Below are 16,729 nucleotides of genomic sequence, written 5' to 3' on the forward strand. Positions count from 1 at the left end.
GAGCTTTCTGACCCTCCATTGAAAATGTATGTACGGTATACTGTCTATGTCCAAAAAACTTAAGGTGTGTAAATGAAATAAAATGTAGTGCACAATCTTTTGAATTCTTTTTAAACTGTTTAAAATATTGAATTGTTAAAGGTCGAGAAGTTTAATTTACATTAGTTAACAAACATTAGTTTGCAAGCACTTTTGGTTTTAATCTGTACAAGTACACCTCTTTAAAACAGACAATGTGCAGCATGTAATCTAAAATATAATGAGTTGGCTCGAAAAGACAACGAAAGAAATGTTTGTTAAATCTAAAGATATATCTTTCTAACATAAACAAAAATAAAGTAATAGGATTTCTGATAGACAATCTAGGGTGCTTACCTCAGATAAGAGGCTGTAGGTGTCATACATATACACACATTCTATGTTATAATATATTTTTATTTCGTTTTTAGTTATTATTACCTTATAACTGTAGCTAAGATTTAATACGTTTTTAATATTTAATTTTATTTCAGTTAATGTTAATTTCAGTTAACGGAATTAGTTATATTCAGTTAGTTGACTATAATAGTTAATGAACCATTAATGAACCTTATTGTACAAGCTCTCTTGCAGGACTAAGCAGAATACAATAAACCATCTACAAAAGAAAACCTTTAATCATATAATTAAATTGCATTAAATAAAAAAATTGGCTAATTTAGTCACATGCATCTTTCCCCCCAGGAACTTTATTGAACAACATGAACTTGACAACCACAAATGGCCTGGCATAAATACATTTCTAAAAACAGACAACAGACAAGCATCATGACATAGGATAAAATAAATAAATAAAAAAAAAAACAAAAAAAAACAAATAGGGGTTCTCAGTAAATTTAAAGATAAGAAGTAATGACGCTATAATGTAGCTATATGTGAATCAAATGCACAGCTCTGCGCTGTAGAACCGTTATGACGTCGTAAATGTGAGACACAAATCAAAGCCCTACGGAATATTTCTGCGACCTGCAGTTCCCACATGTCCTGCTCTCGGAAGCAGCTAATATCAAATTGGTAAGCTTGAGAAGTTTTTAAAAGGTTTATTGTCGAATATGACATATTATTTTTGCTAACAAGTTTTCATGGCGTAGACTGCCGGTTGTATAACGCAAACTTTGCATTCCGTTATATATGTTAAATTCAGGTTGGGAAACTAGACAGTAAAGTCTTCTATTTAATTGATTTGTGCATATTTGCTTGTCAAGCATTAGATGCCTCTGGAAAATGAGAGAATAAAGAGGTTGAATATTGTTTTTGCAGGTGACGAGCTGTCATTTCGTCTAGATCTGAGAAACATTCAAACAAGTGGGATGAGACTGGAACTGTCTCGAGTGGTTCAGGGATGTCGTCTGGGAGTTTTGACTGGACTTGGAAAATCAGGGCAGCATTCACTAGAGGTGCAACTGTTCCCCATCTGACCCAGGACACATTACACACTTTGAGAGATCTTCCCTCGGTCACACAGGTGTCAGTGGATAGCTTGTAAGAATCGTATACATTATAAATTATAAAATCAGATTATACATTCATGAACAGGGATTCACTTAATATTTCGCCAGTAGTTTTTCAAATCGAACACATGGGACTGTAAAATGTTACAATTTGCTGACAGATCTCAGTTCACAAAATTTGATGTTGAGAGAACTTGAAATTTTCACAGCATTCGCAGTGGAAGGAAGTCTATGAGAGTAGTGATTTATTATTATTTTTATCTTGTCACCTGTAAAGTTACATTGAGTTCCTGGTAGGCACTTTATACAGACAGAACAAAAGTTCAAATATACCGATATCTTATGCTCTTATTGCAACATTGCATTTTTGACCAAAAATACAGTAAAAACAGTAAAATTATTAAATGGCATTACAAATAAAATAACTATTTTCTATATATATATATATATATATATATTTCAGTATTTCATAACTTTTTTCTTCTTTTTCAGTGCAGAGCATCATGAGGTTCTGGAGGAATTCAAAGAGGGTGTCAGAAAGTTTGCAGGTTAGAATTTCACTCTTTTACTAACTTTTCGTGATTCACTTTCTCTTGGTAAAAAATGTCTTCAGACAGTGTGCCTGTAAAAACATCCCTAATATTTAATTATAAGTAAAGATGTCTGGGTTTTTCTTTTATAAACAATTGTTCAGTTATGTAGCACTGATTTAAATATAAAACATTTTGTTTCTATTGCACAGAGAGCCAACTTTCATTAAAGTCCCTTCTGGTCAGCGGTGAATCACCATTTTAATTAAGAGTTTGGGTCTTTTGTGGTGCCATCAGCTAGTCCCACTGTTGTCATAGTACAGTTTTCTTGTGGTTCTAGGATGATTAGTCACATGGCATTAACAGCTCAGGTGACTGATGCAAAAAGATTTGTCCTCAGCCAAATATTGCAGACATAAAATTGCAAATGGGTTCCAGCAACTGCATTTTAGATGAAGAGATGACCTACTGTCACTAGTAGTTTGTTCAAGATCATTGAAAATAACATCTTTATCACAAAAGTATTTCAAAAGTCATTTCTAGCCAGCAGTGCTAATAGATTTCGAAGCAGTTCACACAGTTTGAAAATTCACACATCAAGTGGTTTATAAATGATCAAAGTGGTTCTGGAGCTAAGACAGTGGCAGAAAGTATTACACTTATGAAGAACATTACAATTAAAAAAAAAATTGACTATAGGTCAGTCCTGCACAAGCTTTGAGACTTGAAGCACCTGAAAAAAAATATCTTCATAGTACTGCTACTCCAGTACTAGGAGTTTTGGAATATGGTTAAATTCTTTAAGGTGAAACATGCACCCCGGAAGACAGCAAAATAAAATTGAACCAGTTTCAAGTCACTTCTATTGCTTGAACAAATGGGAATTCCAGTTGGTGCTACTAGTAGAAATTACACAATTCAATCACCCTAAAACACACTAATCCTTCAATAACCCTAAGCTCATATGCATTATAAAATAAAGTTAATACTACAACCCCGAATCAGAAAAAGTTGGGACAGTATGTAAAACGCAAAAAAAAAAAAGAAAAAGTATTGATTTCTAAATTTACTTTGACTTATATTTCATTGCAGACAATATAAACAAAAATATTTAATGTTTTGTCTGGTCAACTTCATGTCATTTGTAAATATGCATCCTTTCCTGTCATTCAGACCTGCAACACATTAAAAAAATAGTTGGTACAGTAAAGCATTTGACACTTTGTAATGTTGCCATTGCTTTTCACAACACTTAAAAGACGTTTAGGGATGGAAGACATCAAGTGATTAAGGGTTTCAGGTGTAATTTTGTCCTATTCTTCCTGCAAACAAGTCTTAAGGTGGGCAACGGTACGGGGTCTTCGTTGTCACATTTTGCGCTTCAAAATGCGCCACACATTCTCTATTGGAGAAAGGTCGGGACTGCAGGCAGGCCAGTCAAGTACCTGTACCCTCTTCCTCCGCAGCCAGGACTTTGTAATGCGTGCAGAATGTGGTTTTGCATTGTCTTGTTGAAATATGCAGAGACGTCCCTGGAAAAGATGTCTTCTTGAAGGCAGCATATTTTGCTCCAAAATCTCTGTACTTTTCAGCATTAATGGTGCCTTTACAGAAGTGCAAGTTACCTTTGCCAAGGGCACTGACACAACCCCATACCATGACAGACCCTGGCTTTTGGACTTGTTGCTGGTAACAGTCTGGATGATCCTTTTCTTCTTTGGTCCGGAGCACACGGCGTCCATTCCTCCCAAAAAATACCTGAAATACTGATTCATTTGACCACAATACACGTTTCCACTGTGTGATGGTCCATCCCAGATGCCTCCGATTCACTTAATATTTCGCCAGTAGTTTTTCAAATCGAACACATGGGACTGTAAAATGTTACAATTTGCTGACAGATCTCAGTTCACTAAATTTGATGTTGAGAGAACTTGAAATTTTCACAGCATTCGCAGTGGAAGGAAGTCTATGAGAGTAGTGATTTATTATTATTTTTATCTTGTCACCTGTAAAGTTACATTGAGTTCCTGGTAGGCACTTTATACAGACAGAACAAAAGTTCAAATATACCGATATCTTATGCTCTTATTGCAACATTGCATTTTTGACCAAAAATACAGTAAAAACAGTAAAATTATTAAATGGCATTACAAATAAAATAACTATTTTCTATATATATATATAGATCGGAGATCACGGTTGTTCAGCTTAGGCTTGCGCCCTTGTCCTTTACGCACTGAAATTCCTCCAGATACCTTGAATCTTTTAATTATGTTATGCACTGTTGAATGTGAAATATCCAAATCTCTTCCTATCTTTCTTTGAGGAACATTGTTTTTAAAAATTTCAATAATTTTCTCACGTATTTGTCGGCAAACTGGCGATCCTCGGCCCATCTTTGCTCCTAAAGGATTAGACCTTTCTTGGATGCTGCTTTTGTACCAAATCATAATTACAATCACCTGTTGACATCACCTGTTTCAAATCACATCATTATTTAACCATTTTACCTCATTACTAGCCCTAAATTGCTCCTGTCCCAACTTTTTTTGAAATGTGTTGCAGGTCTGAATGACAGGAAAGGATGCATATTTACAAATGACATGAAGTTGACCAGACAAAACATGAAATATTTTGTGTTCATATTAGCTGCAATGAAATACAAGTCAAAGTAAATTTAGAAGTCACTATTTTCTTTTTTTATTTGCATTTTCCATACTGTCCCAACTTTTTCTGATTTGGGGTTGTAAATAAAGTTTGGTTTTGAAATTCTTTTAGCTTTCAACCAACTTTATTTACCAGTGGGGTGTTGATTTTTAGTTCTGAAGGCGTTTTCAGATTCTCTCCTCGCTCGCAGACCACTGACTGTTTAGAAATAATTATGCATTCATGCTTGGATGCATACCGCAGATGCATTTTCAAAGAATTAGTTCTCCGTTTTAATTTTGCAAAAGAAGGGCACTGTTTCAGTCATTGCCTTCAGCAATCCAACCAGAAATGAGACAGGTAATTGCATTCACAATATTAAGATGTGTGACCGTAAAGACATTTCAAAAAGTCACTTGAGGCGGCTGCTAGTTCTCCATTTGGATCATTAAAAAAAGAAAAGATAATTGTTGTACACGATAAAGTTGGTCACTGAAGTTCACCTCCATCATTTCCATATAATGCCGAATTTAGATTCCTCTTCATGTTCCTTTCATACATGTTCACATTTGTCAAATCTACAGTTGGGAAATAGTTTGTACAAGCTATGCAAAAACACTTTTGCCATCAATGACACTCATCAGTGCCCCAATTTGTCCTAATCTCCATATAAATGCATTTTTATATCTTCAGAATAATGAGTAAAGCTCTTGATTGTTTATTTCACCAGTAAGCAGTTTTGTCATAATGAACAAGTGTTCTGCTTGATTGCATTGGACTGTTCTTATGCATTCCATCGCTGTTGAGGATTTAGTAAATGGACTAAATGGAATAATACAAGTGTATTTGCAGATCTTCATATGTTGTGTTTGCACTATTTATAGCTAAAAATTTCAGTTATGGAAATTGGTGATAAAACGTTTTAGATTTAAATGCATCATGTCGGTTTTGATTAGAAGTAGCTGCTTGAGTTGTGCTAGTTACAAAAGACATCCGATCAGCTAATCCTCTGACGTGATTAACACAAATCTGATGGTTTCCTGCAGGTCTTCATGATACTGTGCTTTTCTGCTCTCTGCATGATTCTGCGAACACCAACCCTGCCGGTCACGTCACCAACAAGGTTAGAGAACTGTGTCGAATTATTGTTTTAAGCATTTTTTGTCACTAACACTTCAATTAAATCATTACAAATAGTCAATTTAGTAAAATCTCATTGGATTTCAACTGCTGCGGGTTGGCTTACAAATAACTTTTGTGTCCTCTAGAGCTATGCCAACCCTTTACTGTTAACTGTGAGGGATTTAATGGTTGTGTGTGATTAAACAGACAGTGTCGGTGTGGGGCAGTGGTGGAAGGATAGAGCTGACAGTGGCTAGGTTCATGGCGATTCAGGCAGCTATCCAGCCGGACTGCTATCAGAGCATGGCGGATGGAGAGACATGGCAGGCCGGTGTCTCTCGCAAGAGAGTCCGCAAAGCAGTGGACAGGACCCTAGCCCACCTGGATGAATGTCTGGTGTTGCACCAGAAAACTCAGGTTAGTACACAAAAACACAGAGTGAATACCTGTTAGTGACTGCAGAATACATTTTCCATAAAAATGGGAAGAAATCAATAAATACAGGTTTGGGACAACATTAGAGTTAGTAAATACTGGCGGAATTTGAATTCTTTGGTGAAATATCCCTTTAATGACAATCGGCAGCATGTTCACTACAATTATTCTGTTGTCACTTTAAGAGCTACATGCATCTAATAGCGGCACACATCCATTTTTCTCTCAAATGTTTACTTTCACTTTAGACATAACCAACAGTGTTTATATGTGTATCCTTGTGTGTGTTTTTTTTTAAGTATAAGCGCAATCAGACGTGAAACTTATTTTAGTCTTGTAATCAGGTGCTGGTTGACAGGTTTTTTGGAGTGTGCGCCCCTCAGGTGTACGTGCTCAGAAAAAGAGAACATTTGAACAGCATGCAAATTATGTTTAACCAGAAAGGCTTTAAAGCACATGTAAATAATGTACTTTTGTGATTGCGAATAAGTGCAGTGTAACCCTGAGTTAACATTTGATGTGAATCTATGTCGGCATGCTGTATGATATATTGAGATGGAGGTGCCAGAATTTTAACACACACACACATTTATATATATAATACAAAATAATTTAACTTTTTTTTTTTTTTTTAATTTGGATTTAATTTGGATTTTTTTAAATTAATTTTGTTTACCTTGACAGGTAAAATCTGGAGAAGTATTTAAATAAATTAATGTAAACATACTGTCTTTGTTTAAAGGAATTAAAACAGGCCGAGATATTCGGGGTTGTGGAGGGTGGAGACATTATGGAGGAGAGGCTCCGGTCGGCACGAGAGACTGCCAAGCGTCCTGTGGGCGGATTTGTCCTGGATGGATTTCATTCTGCTGCCATGGACCAGGATGTGAGGGCTCAGCTGGTTAAAGCGACATCTGCAGAGCTTCCGCAAGAAAAACCCAGGTAAAAAAGGTGTCTTTTTAAATTTCTGCCTCGGAGGCTCAGATGTTTCTTCAGTTGGAGATTGAGTGGCTAGATCTCCAATTCTTATTACTCTCTGATTGTGCACTTCGATTTTCATCAGCCATAGCAACACTCCATCCCACCAGGAGCCCATAGCAACCACCTTCTCCCTTCCGGGGAGCTGGAAGTGCTGGGATTAGAAAGGTTTCAGGAACAAACTTCACCTTGAGTTCCTAGTGGTGTAATGATTGATTTCTCTGATCTCGCTCTCTAGGAAGTAAGAGAATCTCACAGAGACAGCAAGACAATGGCAGGAAGTGAAGCAGTGTGGATTTTGAAGCGTTCCTTGTGGCTCAGTGTGGTCTTAAGAGGGCTGCTTCCCAATGGGCTTTATAGTCTTGTCAGAAACTGACATTTCCCTTGGGTCTATCTCAGGGCACAAATAACTGAAGCTGGAGAAGGTTGTAAGGCAGACAGGCTGTAGAACTGGATACATAATTTAGGTTTAGAGCAGGACAAGGTGTTTCTGTGCTGCAGTATTTATGCTGTTATTGGTTTCCAAAAAAAAAACCCCAGCAAGGATGCATGAAATACATCGAAAGTGACCATAAAAATGTCAGATTCACATAAATGCTGTTATTTAGAACTTTCTATTCATCGAAGTATCCTAAAAGAATAAAGTGGTTTCCACAAACATATTAAGCAGCATAGCTGTTCTCAACATTGATGATAAATGTTTCTTGAGCAGCAAATCATCTTTTAGAATAATTTCTGAAGGATCATGTGACACTGAAGACTGGAGTAATGATGCTGAAAATTCAGCTTTGCCATCACATCACAGGAATAAATGATATTTTCAAATATATTAGGATAGAAAGGTTATTTTAAATTCATAATTAACAATATTGCTTTATTTAAATACCGTAAATGCAGCCTTGATGAACATAAGAGACAACTTGTACATTTTTTTTTTTTAAATCCACATTTTACTTTTTGCAACTATCCAAATTTCTAAATATATTTTACCTCAAAAACAATTTGTTTCACTGCATGACTTTGTTGATGTGTTTGATAAAGCTTTTGGATCTCCATTGAAACGCAGTGTGGGGACCTGCACAAAAAAAACGCAGATTCTCTGGTTTCATATTAATACTTAATGATTTACCCTGGGCTAACTTGGCTTTGATTTTATCTCTGGGGTTCACTATAATCTGACTTACTGAGGTTTGTGAGATCCAAAGCCTCAGAATTACCTGTTACAGCTGAAGTGTGGAATTTATTCGATGTTTAAATATGTTTTCCTATCTAAGCTTAACAGAGATAGCTGTCACCTTTAATTAACCTTTATAGTTAACCTTTAATTAATAGTAACTCCCATTAAGGCAAAAAGCATTTTTGCATTTATTTGACTCGTATTGTATTTTAAGCCTGAGCATGCAGTGCATTGAGCTTTTGCCATCTCTTTCAGGTTGGTTCTGGGGGTTGGCCGTCCTGATGAGGTCATTAGCTGTGTTGAAGCAGGAGTTGACCTGTTTGAGAGCTTCTTCCCTTTCCAGGTGACGGAGCGAGGCTGCGCGCTCTCCTTCAACTACAGCATTGATCCCGACCCTGAGACGGCAGGTACATCAACCCCTACAGGTGTGCAGAAGCCCATAGTTATACTATTGAAAAGATATTCCAGGTTTTCTACACTTTCTATATAAAGCCTACTGTATTAGATACACAAATTTCGATTATCATGATCAAGAATTTGTGAGGGGAAAAAAACCTGTTGTACACAATCAACTATGTGCCTTCTGTCATCTGGTTGAAAGTTAATACTTTTTATTTTTTGTGCAAATAAAAGGCTTTTTAGTATCACTCTAAAACTGCCAATCTTCATGCCATGGTAATTGTGACTTGATGTGATTTTTGTAAAGTAAACATAAGAATAACTTTCATATTATTATTTATATTTCTAGTTGAACACTTACTGAACTGAAACAACTTTGTTTTACTTGATTACCCATACATACTTTTTAGAAAAATATTGAATATTTATTAGTACATATCTTAATTAATCACCATTGTATTGCAAATAAAATAAAATAATCACATTTTGTTGCTTTGCAGACTGCAGATGGGCACAGTTTTTGTTTTTTCCATCTGTATTCAATCAGTGCAACTTATAACATCAAAGTGAAAGATTTAACACCAACATATCATCAGAAAAAACGGAAGCACTGAGTTGGATAAAGGATCACCTCCTTGTGTCAGTATTTTGTTGAATCATCTTTTGCTTTAATTACAGCCTTTAATCTGTTGTGATTTGTATCTACTAACTTGCTCAAATTCAGTTTAGTTTGATGGTGAGCGTTTGTGGACTGCAGTCTTCCAAGTCAATCCACAGATTTTCAATGAGGTTTAAGTCTGAGCTCTGACCAGAGCATGCAATGTTTGGCAAAGCTCAGTTGTGACTGCATGTGGCCTTTCTTGAGAAGTGGCTTTTTTCTTGCAATCCTTTCATTCAAGCCACATTTGTGGAGAATTTGTGATGTTGATGTCACATGCACACAATGACCACTCTTTGTCATAAATTCCTGCAACTGCTTCAGAGTTTCTGTAGGTCTCTTGGTTAGACTCACAGTTTCCTCCTGGCTCTTTTATTCAGTTGGGAGAGACGTCCTGATCCAGGGAGGATCTGTGTTGTACCAAATACCTTCCACTTATTAATAACAGACTTCACTGTGCTTCTACGCATAAAGCCTTTTAATTTTTTTTGTATCCATATCCCGACTTATGCCTGTCTACAACTTTATCACGGAGATCTTTTGACAGTGACTTGTCACCTATAGTGGATTGTTTGCTTCGGTTGCACTACCAAGGACTGAAATGCTCCAGGAAAGCTCTTTTCATGCTGAAATGTTCAAAATGACAACAGCTGACCACAGTTGAAAGTCAAATGGTTTGTGTGCCATTGAGAAGGTTATTAGCTACACCTGACTGAGTCATTTTTAGGAGGGGGTGATCGTTTTTTCCAACTTGGTGATTCTTTTTTTTTTTTTTTTTTTATTCTTGGACGTTATATGTTACCTAAATTCAGTAAATTCAGCTGGATAAAACAAAAATCTTAATTTTAGGCTGCAGAGAAACAAAATCTGATTAATTCAAAAATAGGTGATTTATTTCCTATATCCACTGTATAAAGTCATACCTCATTATGGTTCCCCACATTTTTTTAACTTTCAAAAGCCTGTTCTGTGAGAATAGAGACCCCTGCATATGTCTGCAAAGTATCTGGATTACATGAAGATACATAAAAAATTCACTATGAGGCATAAATAATTGATTTGGGCTGTTGGTGTGCAGCAGTCTTTTCCAAGAAGGAGCTAATCAATGTGTAAGGATGGTAATAGAGTTCAGGACAGGCTCTTGCAGAATCAGGAGAGAAAGCAATATCCCCTCAGCCAATTAAAGAGCTCTTCAGGGAGACTGCTGTAGCCTCACCCTGATCTGCTGCCTTCTGTCACTACAAGTTCTACTCCACACGCTCTTTTCTTCCACACCTTCTTTACATCTCTAAACCAACACTTTGTGGTCTCTCTTTACTATGACTTCTACATTTTGTCTTGTGTGTTTTACTCCTATTTTTTTATCCTTTTAGTAAATTTGTATTATTATTATTATTGTATTTTTCTATAATTGTCCTAGAACCTCTGGAAGAAGAATAGTCCCACAACATTAATGATCCAGCAGTGTCTTAATTATTGCTCTAATGGTGAAGAAGGGTATTTTCAACCTTTTAGCTGTTTTCTTAAAGACACTTTCTATTTTGAGAAGATTTATTTTATTTTTTTGGATTTATTTTCACATACTACTTTGCTCATTTTTTTGGGGGGTGGGGGGGGTTAATAAGTCTGAACACCAGTATGTAAAGCAATTGTACTGAATATGTAATCGTGTATGTTTGACACAGTGTTGGAATTCAACGGAGAGATGCCTGCTGACAAGAAGCTGAACTCAAATGGTGATGAAAATATGATGCCTTTCGAAATGAACCTCAGAGATAAAAGGTGTGTATGTACGGAAGGAGACACCCCTCAAACACCTGTGGTTTCATTTGCTCATATCAGATGAGACTACCAATGCTTTCATACACATTTAATTCTTTCTTGCCCATCTTTCATGATCTCAATCACCTTAGCTTTGATATAAGGAAAAATAAATGCCATATGTTAGTAATTCATACTCGCTTCTGAGTGCATTTCCAGAATATTCCCTCTATCACTACGTAGAGTCAGATCAGATTAGTGGTCAAAGCAGTGATGTAGGATATTAAACAAAGCTTTTCCAACCCCCACACCCATGTCTCAAACCACTGTCTTATAAAACCTATTGTATACATCAACAGGAGTAATGATATATGTATGAAGTGCCTTTTTTACTGAATAACAAAACCCTTAACATTGATAAATATGACTATTAATTAACAAGCATTGATATATCTGTACATTTAATATGCATTTAATCATGGACAATTATGGATTTATTTTGTGGAAAACATGCCTTGATTATGTAACTAGATTTTTTAGTGTTTCGTTTTTGCATGAAATATTTTTAAACCTACTTTGAAACAGTTGCTGATAGCTCCATATTATTGTTTCTATTATATGTGTATATATATATATATATATATATATATATATGTGTGTGTGTGTGTGTGTGTGTATATATATATATATATATATATATATATATATATATATATATATATATATATATATATATATATATATATATATATATAAAAAACATTTATTTATTTATTTTATTTACATTTTTATTTTTTGCATTAAAGGCACTCAAAGGTCCTTAACTTTAATTCCCTTAAACACATGCCCTGGTGTGGCAAATTGCGTCATAAAGTTGTGTTTGACTTTCAGGTATCAAGATGACTTCCGCCCACTTGTTGAGGGCTGTGGCTGCTATTGCTGTAAAAAGCATATGAGAGCATATGTTCATCATTTACTGGTGACCAACGAGCTACTCGGCAGTGTTTTACTCATGCTACACAACATGACGCATTACCTTGGCTTCTTCAAAGCGCTGCGGGAGGCAATAGCCAGCGACCGTCTGCAGGACTTTAAAAATAGAGTGCTCCATTGCAGAGAAGGTGATTTGAAATGATTGAAGGACTTCAGGCAAAAAAAAATGAACAAAAGAACACCTACATCAGAGCATACTTGAGGCTTTGATTTCAGATGATGTGTCTCATGAATATAAAGCTGGATTCTGATGCATGTGCTCTTGCCATGCAAAATATCAGACAAAAAGTGCTAATGTGAGTGACACAGCAAACCTTTCAAGATTCCCATGGCTCATCTCAGAGTTCGCTTATGGATTTTAAATTTGCCATCTGCTCCATCAAATAAAGAGTTTGCTGAGAAGGAGCGTTAATAATGGTGAAATTGCCTCTTTAAAGAGCAGAACTTGCTCAGATTCTCTCTCTCAAGCTCTGGAAAATTACCACCTGCTGTTTTGCTCAACACATTTTTCTGACGAGTTATATTTTTATTATTGGAAAGTGCTGCATTTTTTATTTCTTACCTACAATAATGATATTGTCATAATCATACTTTTCTGGACCTTGACAGTGTATTTTACTTGGCAGTCTATGGGACAGTCACAAGCCTCCCGGTTTTCATCCAAAATATCTTAAATTGTGTTCTGAAGATGAATGAAGCTTTTACAGGTTTAGAACAACATGAGGGTAAAGTGATTAATGACACAAATTTCATTTTGGGGTGAAGTATACTTTTAAGTTTTAGACATTATTCTTTAAACCACAATGCAAATCTAGGTTTTTTACTTTTTTTGTATTTGTGTTTTCCTGGTCTTCACATTCCTTTTCACAATCTAGCAAAGCCTAAAGTGCCCCATTGCTTGTAAAAAAAAAAAAAAAAAAGTTTGCAAAAAAAAAAGTTAAATCTGTGTATATTGTAGCATGGATAAAATACTGTAGTGACCAAGTCAAAATCCTGGGCCAAAACTATCAATTTTGATTGTTTTATGACCTTTATAATTAATGATGCATGAGCGCATTTGACACTGAGAAACATTCATTTGACAGTCTACAAAAGGACTGCTACAATGCATGCAGTTCATAAGGAGATAGTAGTATAGATTAGAATAGAAAACACTACAGTACAGAAAAATCTTTTAAATATTTAATAGAGAGTGGTGTTGTAGTGGGAGTGTTTTTAAAGAGTAAAATGAGAAAGCCTGAGTAAGGTGCAAGCTGCAGAAATTGGAAATCAAAGAGGGAATCAATGGAAAATTGTCTGAAAGTGTTTGCAAATTATTTAACTAAAACCTCATTTTCCAAAATAGATACAGTGCAAATTAAATTATAATATTATTGCAAACTATCATTAATATGAATTTTAGAAAGTCTTATTGATGTCACTTTATAATGTTTACTTACATTCTCCGTGTGATCCCCACTGTATATATGGGGAAATTAGTGTTCACTTTTGAGTGTTAACTCCAATCTGTGTGCTTGTATGAGTGAAAGCAAGTAGCATTTCCATTTAAAAGCTGCAAAGAGTCTCTTTCCCGGCAGGTGAGTTCCTCCCCACATTTCAGCCAATTACCTTTTCTGAAGAGCCAGGAGAGATCATTAAAAAAAGGTTTGAACCGCTGGATAACTTTCCACTAGTCCCATGCACTTAATTTTGACTTAACTTTTATCCCAAACCAGCTTCCACTCCTCACAAGGGCTTTATCTCCCGAGGTTTTAAGCAAAAGTCATTTATAGAAATGTGTAGTGTGTTTCTTTTAAGCAATTACTGTGGAAATGTTCAAGGAAAAAGGTAGCCAAGACTTTGAAATTGACTTTCAATAATAGAGAAGTATTCGCTGAAGAACAAGCGTGACAACTAGCCCCAGTCTCCCCTTTTAATCATAAACTTGACATTCAGCTTTTAATCCTTGCGTAATTCTCTATTTTTAGATCATTGAAGAAATACTTCAAGACTTTTTGCCTCTTATGAACCTTGTCTACTTTTACCTTTTGATGTTTTTATTTATTTATCATTTTTATAACTTTCTGACCCATTTAATATAGCAGGAGTGTTTGAATTGACTTGAAAAGCTGTACTTGAGAAACCTTACACAGTTTCTTTTTAGATTTACTGCTTGATTGCAATGGATTCTCAATGTTATATTTCCTGAAGGGTCATTTAAGTTTGAGCAATGTATAAATGAAGAAGGGGTGAGAGTATTACGATTTCTTTCCAGCCGAGTCTCATTTTATTAGAATTTGCCTGTGCTTCGGCTGACTGTACATTATCTTTCTACCCATCAAAAAATAAAATAGATGAATACTTGAGTTCAGATTATTTTATAATTTTACCAGTGTATTATTTTAAACCTTAGGCTAAAAAAAAAACAGTAAATTACAATGTAACGATTGTACAAAAAGATCTGCCTTCCAACAAAACAAACTTCATGCCAATTTAACAGTAATATTATACAGGTCATTAGAGGCCAATCACCAAAGGTGCTGTAGCCCCTAATGTATTCTTATTGTTATTTTTCCAGAATGGGAATCTATGGAAGCCCTAAATTAGGAAAATGATTGGCACACTTATCGGGGTGATTCTCACACTATAAAAAGTGGTACGATCAGTCAAGATAACATGTTTTTTACATTAACTCATCAAAATAAGTCATTTGTACCCTTTTTAAATAAGTTACTGTATGCAACATTCAACTCATATTTTTTATTTAATTTAAGTTGAAACTACTTGAACTGCAAATGTGATTGTACTTCAAAATTTAAGCCAGTAACTTGGTTTCTTTGTGTGTGTTTTTTTTATTTTTTGTTAGTTTTTTAACAGTGCAATAGAACCCTTAATAACTTTGGGGTCTGTTTTGCACCACCTCTAGTTTAAAAAATCAAAAAAATTGTATAAAAAATTTGTCACCAACGAGGTTGACCCGAAATTAGCTCAGAGGCTGTATCTATGATCAATCACCAAACTTTGATCATTCGTAACAAAAATTTGTACACTTTGTTGGAACATGCTCTGAGGGTCCATGCCAAATTTGGGAACAGCGCCACCTACAGGTCATGAGATATTTTTTCTAATAACTTTTGCACAGTTTGTCAGATAATCATGGTAACTGGATTCTTGTATCATATCTATACCGTGGATACCAGTTTTGCCAGGATTGGACGACACATTGTTGAGATTTAAGACTGTTCAGCGTGATGCGTTTTGATGAGCTTGCTGTGATTGTTATGCTTGTTGTACACACTGTGCTTTTTCTGCATGCTGCACTTGTTATGCTTGCAGTTGACGTGGTTGCTATGCTTGCTGCATCTCTGCTAGCAGCTATATTTTTCACCCTAACCCAATCAATAACAAAGACACTATGGCAGCTATCACATTTGTTTGAAATAAGCAAGAGCAAGTCCGTGGTGTGAAAATTAACGCAGGTAAGTCAAGATTTGGTTGCATGAAAAAAAAAAGTCTATAGTCTTTAGTGTAGTGATGCACGAAGCAGTGCTAACGTAGAAGTCACTGTTTAATCTAGGTCAATGTTGGCTATTGTGCTGGTAACGTTTGCAGCTGAATACTGTAGGTCAAACAGGAAGGAGAAATTTCGTCTCAATCCATCATCCATCTGTTAACTTTCTTTGGTGTGAACTGATTTATCTGAACCAGGCCTTAAGTTTTCAGGATCTTTCAGGTGCTTGATGCTGAACTACTACAGGTAACAAATGTGTCTCATGTCCTTCGGAGAATCTAATAGAGTTGTTGAGAACTGGGGTAGGCTATCAGTAAAATCATGTCCTCACCTTGGAAATCATTTTGGTGATTTTCTCATGTAGTTTTGCTCTGAGAAATATAAGCATGAAATTAATACAAATTGTGGTCTTCTGCTGGTTTGGTTGGCAGAGAGGTCCTCAGGGGAGTTATTTTGTGAGTTTTCCCAGACTATACAAGTCAAAATAAGAGCTAGAGAGATATTACATCATTGTTTTGGAGATGTAAATTCAGGCCAGTTTTCATTTTGGAAGAACATAACACTGTCACAAAGGTCAAGTATTCTCATAAAGCAGTCTGGAGCTTTACACACTATCAGCGGTTCATCCAGGCAGAAAATATGGATGATTATTTAAGCAATGTATGTTGGCTTGAAAATCACTCAATTTCCTGCACAGCATGCACAGGCAGTGACCTTGATGAGCGCGACACTGTTTCTCACCTTCAAATAAGCGCAGAAATTCCATGTTTTTATTTAAACTAATAGCAGATATATTACTTCAACTTACTAAAATGTAAAATTACTGTTCCAAAAGGTTTTTTTTTTTACATTGAAGGACCATTTTAGGTTCCCCAAAGAACCTTTCAGTGAACAGTTCCTTAAAGAACCACTAGTATGAAAAACATTTGTTCTTTTTCCTCTTTAAAGAACCGTTTGTGCATTGAAAAGGATTTATGGTTGTTAAAGGTTCTTCATGGAGCCACTGATACTATCAAAGAACCTTCATTTTTGTACATCTTATTTATT

At 35.6% G+C, this 16,729-nt stretch overlaps 1 pseudogene; it reads left to right on the forward strand.

Annotated features, from left to right (window-relative positions):
- Positions 1-948: 948 nt before the first annotated feature.
- Positions 949-14,537, forward strand: LOC127946602 (queuine tRNA-ribosyltransferase accessory subunit 2-like; annotated as a pseudogene).
- Positions 14,538-16,729: the final 2,192 nt, after the last annotated feature.

This window comes from Carassius gibelio, chromosome A24, assembly GCF_023724105.1.
Source record: "Carassius gibelio isolate Cgi1373 ecotype wild population from Czech Republic chromosome A24, carGib1.2-hapl.c, whole genome shotgun sequence".
Classification (NCBI taxonomy): Eukaryota; Metazoa; Chordata; class Actinopteri; order Cypriniformes; family Cyprinidae; genus Carassius; species Carassius gibelio.